The sequence below is a fragment of the Aplysia californica genome, unplaced genomic scaffold (assembly GCF_000002075.1).
Source record: "Aplysia californica isolate F4 #8 unplaced genomic scaffold, AplCal3.0 scaffold00170, whole genome shotgun sequence".
NCBI lineage: Eukaryota > Metazoa > Mollusca > Gastropoda > Aplysiida > Aplysiidae > Aplysia > Aplysia californica.
This window is the reverse complement of record NW_004797440.1, coordinates 154,320-161,753: the sequence shown is the minus strand read 5'-3', so window position 1 is coordinate 161,753 and position 7,434 is coordinate 154,320.

The window sequence follows — 7,434 nt, the reverse complement described above, 5'->3', positions numbered from 1 at the left end:
TATGCTTCCCAGGAAGTTGAGATTGTTTTAGAATGCTATTAGGTCTGCTGGGGTAATGATATATAGACTGTTGTTGAGCGGGAATTTGCCCTGTACAAATGCTACCTATTTACTATTATAATTATGGTATGGTATACTTGGATTTATTTGGATCCAGAGATAGAATCATAGCAGGCGGCACATGTCCATAGCTGCTCATCTCTCCTTTCCAGCGTCCACCTCGGGGTCTTCCTGCTAATTGTCTCCATGAGGAGCTGGTTTGAGACACACCTGATCACTCCTCGGAGCAAACTTTTTTTCGCTGTGCCCCGCACACACTTTTCTTTTAATGTGCTGAGCGTGTGGGAGTCTGTCTCCTCTTGGTCATGAAGGCTCTCCTTGCATCTGGCGATCACCATTGGTGGGTCGAGCATGATTCGGCCATTGGGTGCTGCTTTGCCGGCAAGTTCACCAGCACGTTCATTTCCGTGCACCCCGGCGTGACCAGGGCAGAACACCCATGTAATCCTTAGGAGGTGGCTATTTGCAATGGAAGCTCTCCAGTCACTGTAGAGCCACCCACTCCTGATTTTTTCTAGGGTGCTCATCGAAACTGTGACTAACAGGGCATATTTATACGCTTCCACACTGATCCATTCCAGCGCCTCTGTTACTGCCTTGACCTCCATTGCCATACTCGATGTAGTGCACTCGTAAGCTCCAGACTGTTCTTTAATTATCTTCCCGTCAACTTGAGCACTGAACGCCCACCCAGATTTCTGGCCACGCCTCACTGATCCGTCGGTGAAGACAACAACATCACCCATCACTGAATTTTCCTCAAGGATGGCCACAATTTCCGCATTAGTTGCATTTGCTGGCCACTCACGACACTCTCGACCTAGCGTAGCTATCACCTTCATGAAGTTGCTCATGTCTTTCTCCGGCCTCATCCAGTCACATCCTCTTCTTATGTCCTCGATTTCACAACACATATCGAGAGTTCGCTCTGCCTGCACCATCCACGAAGATCCTCTTTTCAATCTTTGGCGTACTTGGTTTCCTATTTTCGGATGTAGAGGGTGACGTTCGTCTGCTGTTACTCAAAGGTAGGCCTTGACTTGTGCTAGCTTGTGTCGGTGGGTTAACGTTGGTAGGTCCAGCAGATATCATATCGCTGATGCTGCTGTGTCACGGATGCATCCCAGAACAGTTCTCATTTCTTCATTTTGAATGACTTCGAGGCGATGTATTTGGGTTTTGGATAGGGTGAGCATACCAAGACCATAGTCCACTACAGACAGTACAGCCGCTTGAAGCATGATCATAAGGGCGCGTTGGGGCATAGATTGAGCCGTCGCTTTCAGTGCAACAAGTCCTTTCCTTGCTCTGGTGATAATGTTCGTCACATGGTCTTTTGCCGAGAGGGTGCGGTCAAAAGTAATGCCCAGGTACTTCAATTTCTCTTGCCTTTCCAACTGCGTACCTTGTATATTGACAGTCAGGCATGATAGCCTTGACTGCCCTGTTGTTGAGACTGGTCCACAGTACCCCTGCCTTCGCTGGATTAAGTTTTCCATTGTTCTGTTCACACCATTCACCAATTCGATCTAATTCCATCTGAATGCTCCTTGCAATCACTCCCGATCTCTCCCCTGCCTATATACCAATACATCATCTGCAAAGCTTAGCGTACGGCCAGGTCCCTCCAATTGATTGGCTGTAAGACCGATGGTGTTTATATTGAACAAGACTGGTGATAGGGCCGATCCCTGGGGCAGTCCTGGGGTTATGGTAATAGGTTCAGAAGCCCAGCTGCTAAGGCGCAAGGAAACCTTTCTTGTTAACAAGGCATTTCCTACCCAGATCACCAATTCAGAGTCCATTTTCATATTGATCATAGTTCGCATGATCAAGCTAAAGGGCACCCGGTTATATGCATCTTCTAGATCTATTGCGGCGACTAGTGTCTCTTTTCCATCCTCAAAACCGTCGTATATGTCGGAGGCCAAAATTGCCGCATTCCTCCAGGTGTCCTTACCAGGGCGGTAGCTGCCAGGTTCCACAGGTATCAGATTGTTGCGCTCCAAGAAATTGGATAGCCATCTTGACACCATTTTTTCCTTTAGTTTCACCACCGTGTTTTGCATTGTGATAATCCTGTAGGACTCAATTTTTGTGGGGTCCTTCCCTGGCTTTGGTAGGGGTGTAAGATAACTGTCCAGCCAATATTGTGGAACCAACCCGTCATACAAACTAATATCCAGGATGTTTGCGAGACTCTCCAAGTTACGGTCATCCAGATCCTTGATGTGGGAATAACGCACCCCATCTGGGCCTGGTGCTGTGTCAGGTGCCGTCTTAGGTATATTTCGAACAGCCTCCAATGTGACTTTTAACTCTTCCTCTCCTTCCCAGTATCTTCCTTCTATATCCTTTAGAATGCTCGTTATTTCGTTCTCATTGTTTTGATTTGTTTGCCGTAGGCATCTGTTCAAAAGAGCCTGCCCTTTCTCCTCTTCCTATCTAACCCATGTACTGTCCTCTGTCTGAAAATGAGGAAGGCATGTTCTTGACTGACTGTTGTTCATTGCCATGTGAAACCTCCAAAACTTTTGTAGGGATCTGTCACCTGTAATATTCTGGCAAAAGTCTTCCCATTTCTTGTTTTTCTCCTGCTCTGCTGTTTCTTTAAAAGTCTTTGATGCCTTTTTTGCAGCTTCCTGGAGTTCTGGATTCATTCGATTCCTGTGAGCCGCTCCAAGTGCTTTCCTTTTAACAACCCAGCTCTCCTGTGTTTCCTCATTCCACCATGGGGGTTTGGTCATGTCCTTTCTTATGCTTTGGCTTTTCTCTTTTGTGTTCTTGCTTAGCATGGTGATAGGGTCAGTCTCCAAAAGTGTGTATCTAAATGGTCTATTCCTCTTCGGGCCACCTTTCTCAAGAGTTTTTTCTGATATGGTCTCGGCATGGAAGATGGTCGCTTCCGTGACAGCTCAAAATGTCCCCTCTACATTTAGCTGCCATCTGCACAGAAACTAAAGCCAAATCTATTGCACTGTCTGTATCATTTTCCCTCTGTGCCAAGCGGGTCATTCTCCCCTCATTTAGTATAGCTAGATCACACGAGTCTAGAGCATTTTCTAAAGCAACTCCCAGTGCGTTTTCCTTGATATTACCCCATTGGATACCTCGGGCGTTGAAATCTCCACAAAATAAAGTCTGACCAGAGAGTGTTTGTGGAATGTTTTCCAACTTCCCCCATTCCTTTTCATCTACAGATCCATTACAAGCATAAACATTTATGACATTCCGTACTGGCTGATCCGTGAGTTCTACAGCGAACAAGTGTGAACATTCTCAGACTCCCAAAAACCCATACTGACTCCTCTGCTCTCATTGTTATTCTTCACAAGGGTTACCTGGCCGTGTCCTGTTCTGTTGTAGAATGCCGTGTACCCTGCTGGTTTAAACGTTTTTAGTGCCCCTAATCTAGTTTCTTGTAGGCACACCACATCCGCTGTATATGCCAGCCGCTCTGCCACCACACCGCGTTGCTCAATACTTGCACAATTCCAATATAAGATTTGCATATTCGCTTTGGCCAGTCTTTCAACTTTCCATTGCTTCCTTCTGATGCCAGCTCGCCTTTTCTTGTGTCTCCCACCTCTTCTGCCTCTCTTACCTCTCCTACCTGATGTGGACTCCGCAAAGGATCTCCAGCAAGGAACACGTCCACCGTCGCTCCTGCGAGAACCCTGTAAATTGTTTTCAATTAAAACCATAGAAGGTTTGCAAGTTAGCAGGAAATAAGCCCGTTAGCCCGGTAGAGCCTGCATACCAGACATCAATAAAGTTAAGGCGCTCACGACTTCTATCCCTTCATCATAAAGTCCCTCGGCACGCCGACCTTAGACTAGGGGTTTATTATCGAGGTTGTCTCCTCCAGATCAATCGTGTTCCGTTCCTGGACCGCCAGGTCTAGGTTAACAGGGTCACCTCGAAAAGGATGTGGCTCTTCGCTCACGCATGACAGTCTTGAGGTAAGAGTGGTATGCCAAACCAGAGGACTTACAGACAAGGCCGCCCATTTCACTGTTCAAGTATAAATACATGTACAGCTAGGTTTGGAGTTTGGAGGTATCTACGGGGAGACAGCTAGTGTGTCTCACTGCCCAAACACCTTTCGTCATTACCCCCCTGGGTCTCCTGACCCTAAACCACATAGTATAGTATGGTATGAACGCCTTCCAAAACCCCCATAACGTAATTTCCATTTCCGATAGGACCTGGTTAAGTACTTGGAAAGCCTCGAAAATTCACCACAGAACCCATGCTCACGAACTCGTATTTGGGATTCGAACCAGGTTCGTGTACATAGGGGTGGCTGTGGTGATTGATATAACGACAGCAGGTACTACGGACGACTGTCAGACACTTTCTACCAAAGCTTGGGCTCACGACAGCAAATCTACTGCTGTTTGAGGCAAGGAGGAGGTGGGTGTTGGAGTGTACTTATGTGTGTTGTGGGTTATTTTTTTGGGGGTTATTTTTGGTACTGCATAAGGTCATATGAGCGCTCGGGACACATTAAACATTTTCAGTTGGTAGGAAATTTTGAATTTTGCCCGGGTGGCGGCCGAAGCCTACTCTTATCGATTTTAGACCTCCAAGGGATCTTTGACATTCGCAACTTGCAAACGAGAATTTTCGCCCTTGTTCGAGAAGGCTATGTGTAGATCTTTCCTACCATAAGGTCAGGGGTGTGGATGAAAGACAGCTGTAAGAAGGAGCCAAGGAGTAGCAGTAGAAAGGCTGCAGAAAGAGTCAGGAGCCCAGAGGAGGGGACAAAGGAGGTGAGGGGGTGGGGCAGAGAGAGGAGACAAAAGCAGACGATAGAACATTGCTAGAGGAGGTGAAAGGAGACGAGAATTTGAATGAGAGACCAACACCTTAACCTGTAGGCCACGAGAGTCCCTGTGTATATAATATATATGTGTGTGTATGTTTGTGTATGTGCGCATATGTGTGTGTGTGTGTGTGTGTGTGTATGTTTGTGAGAATGTGTGTGTATGAGTGTGTGTGTGTGTGTGTGTGTGTGTGTGTGTGTGTATTAGTATATATATATGATATATATATATATATATATATATATATATATATATATATATCATATATTATATATATATATGTGTGTGTGTGTGTGTGTGTGTGTGTGTGTGTGTGTGTGTGTGTGTGTGTGTGTGTGTGTGTGTGTGTGTGTGTGTGTGTGTGTGTTTCTTTGCAGTCCCCCGGTGCACAAAGCAGCAGCGCTGGGGGAGTGCACAGTCCCCAAGTGGGTAGAGTCCTTTCTGTAATACATGTATAATAATGTGCGCTAAATATTTGCAACTATCATTAGCAGAATCATAGAGAGAGGGGATGACAGATGGAAATAAGGACACACAGACATACAACAGACAAACATACAACAGACAGACAGACAGACAGATAGACAGACAGACTGACAGGCAGATGGACAGGCAGACTGACAGGCAGATGGACAGGCAGACGGACAGGCAGATGGACAGACAGACAAACAGACATATAGACAGATATCTACCTACCTACCTACCTACCTACCTACCTACCTGCCTGCGTACCTACCTACCTACCTACCTACCTACCTACCTACCTACCTACCTACCTACCCACCCACCCACCTACGGAGATATGGACTTAACACGTTATAACTTTTTTGTGCTTCAATTGGTGTAAAACTCTAACTAAAACTAAAACTAAAGAGAGAATCACGCGGACGTCGAGAAATTTGGAGCGTGAGTGAACAGAAAAGAAAGAGGGGGAATCCGTAACCCCCCCCCCCCTCCCTTCCATATATTCAAATCACAATAAAATATGGACCCCCTCCAAAAAGACGATGTCAGACACTCGTGGTATCAGAAATGATAAAAATAAAATCTTCTATTTAGTTTATCCACGAGTGTCGAAGTTAACTTGCTAGCTCAGCACCAAAGGATTGTATAAATGCATATTTACATAGTATATGTGTGTCGTCGTAGTGAAATCAGGCGCTCGTCAAAATAACGAATTCAAAGAAACCGAATTTTCCAACCAACTGAGCAATTGTTTATTATTATTATTATTATACTTATACTTATACTTATAATTATAATTATAATAGTTATTATTATAATAATAATAATAATAATAATAATAATAATAATAATAATAATAATAATTATTATTATTATTATTATCATCATCATCATCATTATTATTATCATTACACCATTCTGCGTGGATTGTACTGAAAAATATTGATCAAAGGCACACAAAAGCAAATTTGAAGTTTCAAAGGACACTCTCACGTATTGGATTTCACCAAACTTTGGTGGCCATTTTCTTGCTAATTTCACCTTTGACAACAGGCGACCCCCATCTCGTTCATTAGCAAACATCTCGACTTCTATTCAAGATGGATAGGATTTTTTTTAATCTAAAGCAAGACAAACAAGCCTTAAGATGATACCAATAACTCCATATGACAAAAAATCGACGAGCGCCTGATTCCACCGCGACACAGCAATCCTGTTATTTAATAACCTGCTAAATCTGCCCGAGTCTCTACGTTTGCATGGGGTTTAAGGTTCTTAGTTCTTAGTCATGAAGTATACGGCAAAGGTTATCAACAACCAGTTAACTTTATTCGAGCCACCCCCCCCCCCAACCTGATTGATTGCGGGGAAACTTATGATTTGATATCGATTTCTTTGACTTTTGACTGATAGTTAGTTCTTTTATATCAAGCCAATTCTTTTATACGGGTGCAAAGCATGGGTAATCAATAGACAACTGTAAAGAACAATTGAGGCGATAGAGTTGTGGTACATAAGACGCATGCTACGTATTCCATGAACAGATAGAAAAACAAAAGAAGTCTTGGTAGAAGCAAAATGCAGACGACAGCGTATGACGAATAATATACGAAAGCGACAGGCAAAGTTCATTGGACATGCAGTGCGGAAAGAAGCATTGGAGAATAATTGTTACAACAGGCATGTTTGATTGAAAGAGAGACAGACGCAGACAGAGGTAAAAGATACTGGATATGTTGACAACATTGCTTGGAACAGCACGAACGACAGACATCGTCGCTGCAACGCAAGACAGAGTGAAGTGGATGTCCATGATAGTCGGCAAAGCACTTGATGATGATGATGATCTTTGACTGGCATGTAATGCTTTGACCGTTGACTGATATTTAATGCTTATGGCATCTTTGACGGAAATTTGGTTCTTTTTATCTTTGACTGGTATTTAGTTCTTTTAGCTTTGACTTGGGTCAGGGGCGAAGGCTGACTTGTTTGACAGGGTAGTCAAATTGAGATGGGACCAGATAGGGCCTGGAGATATCACACTCACACAAGTCACAAGAATCTTACTGGAGGCGGCAAC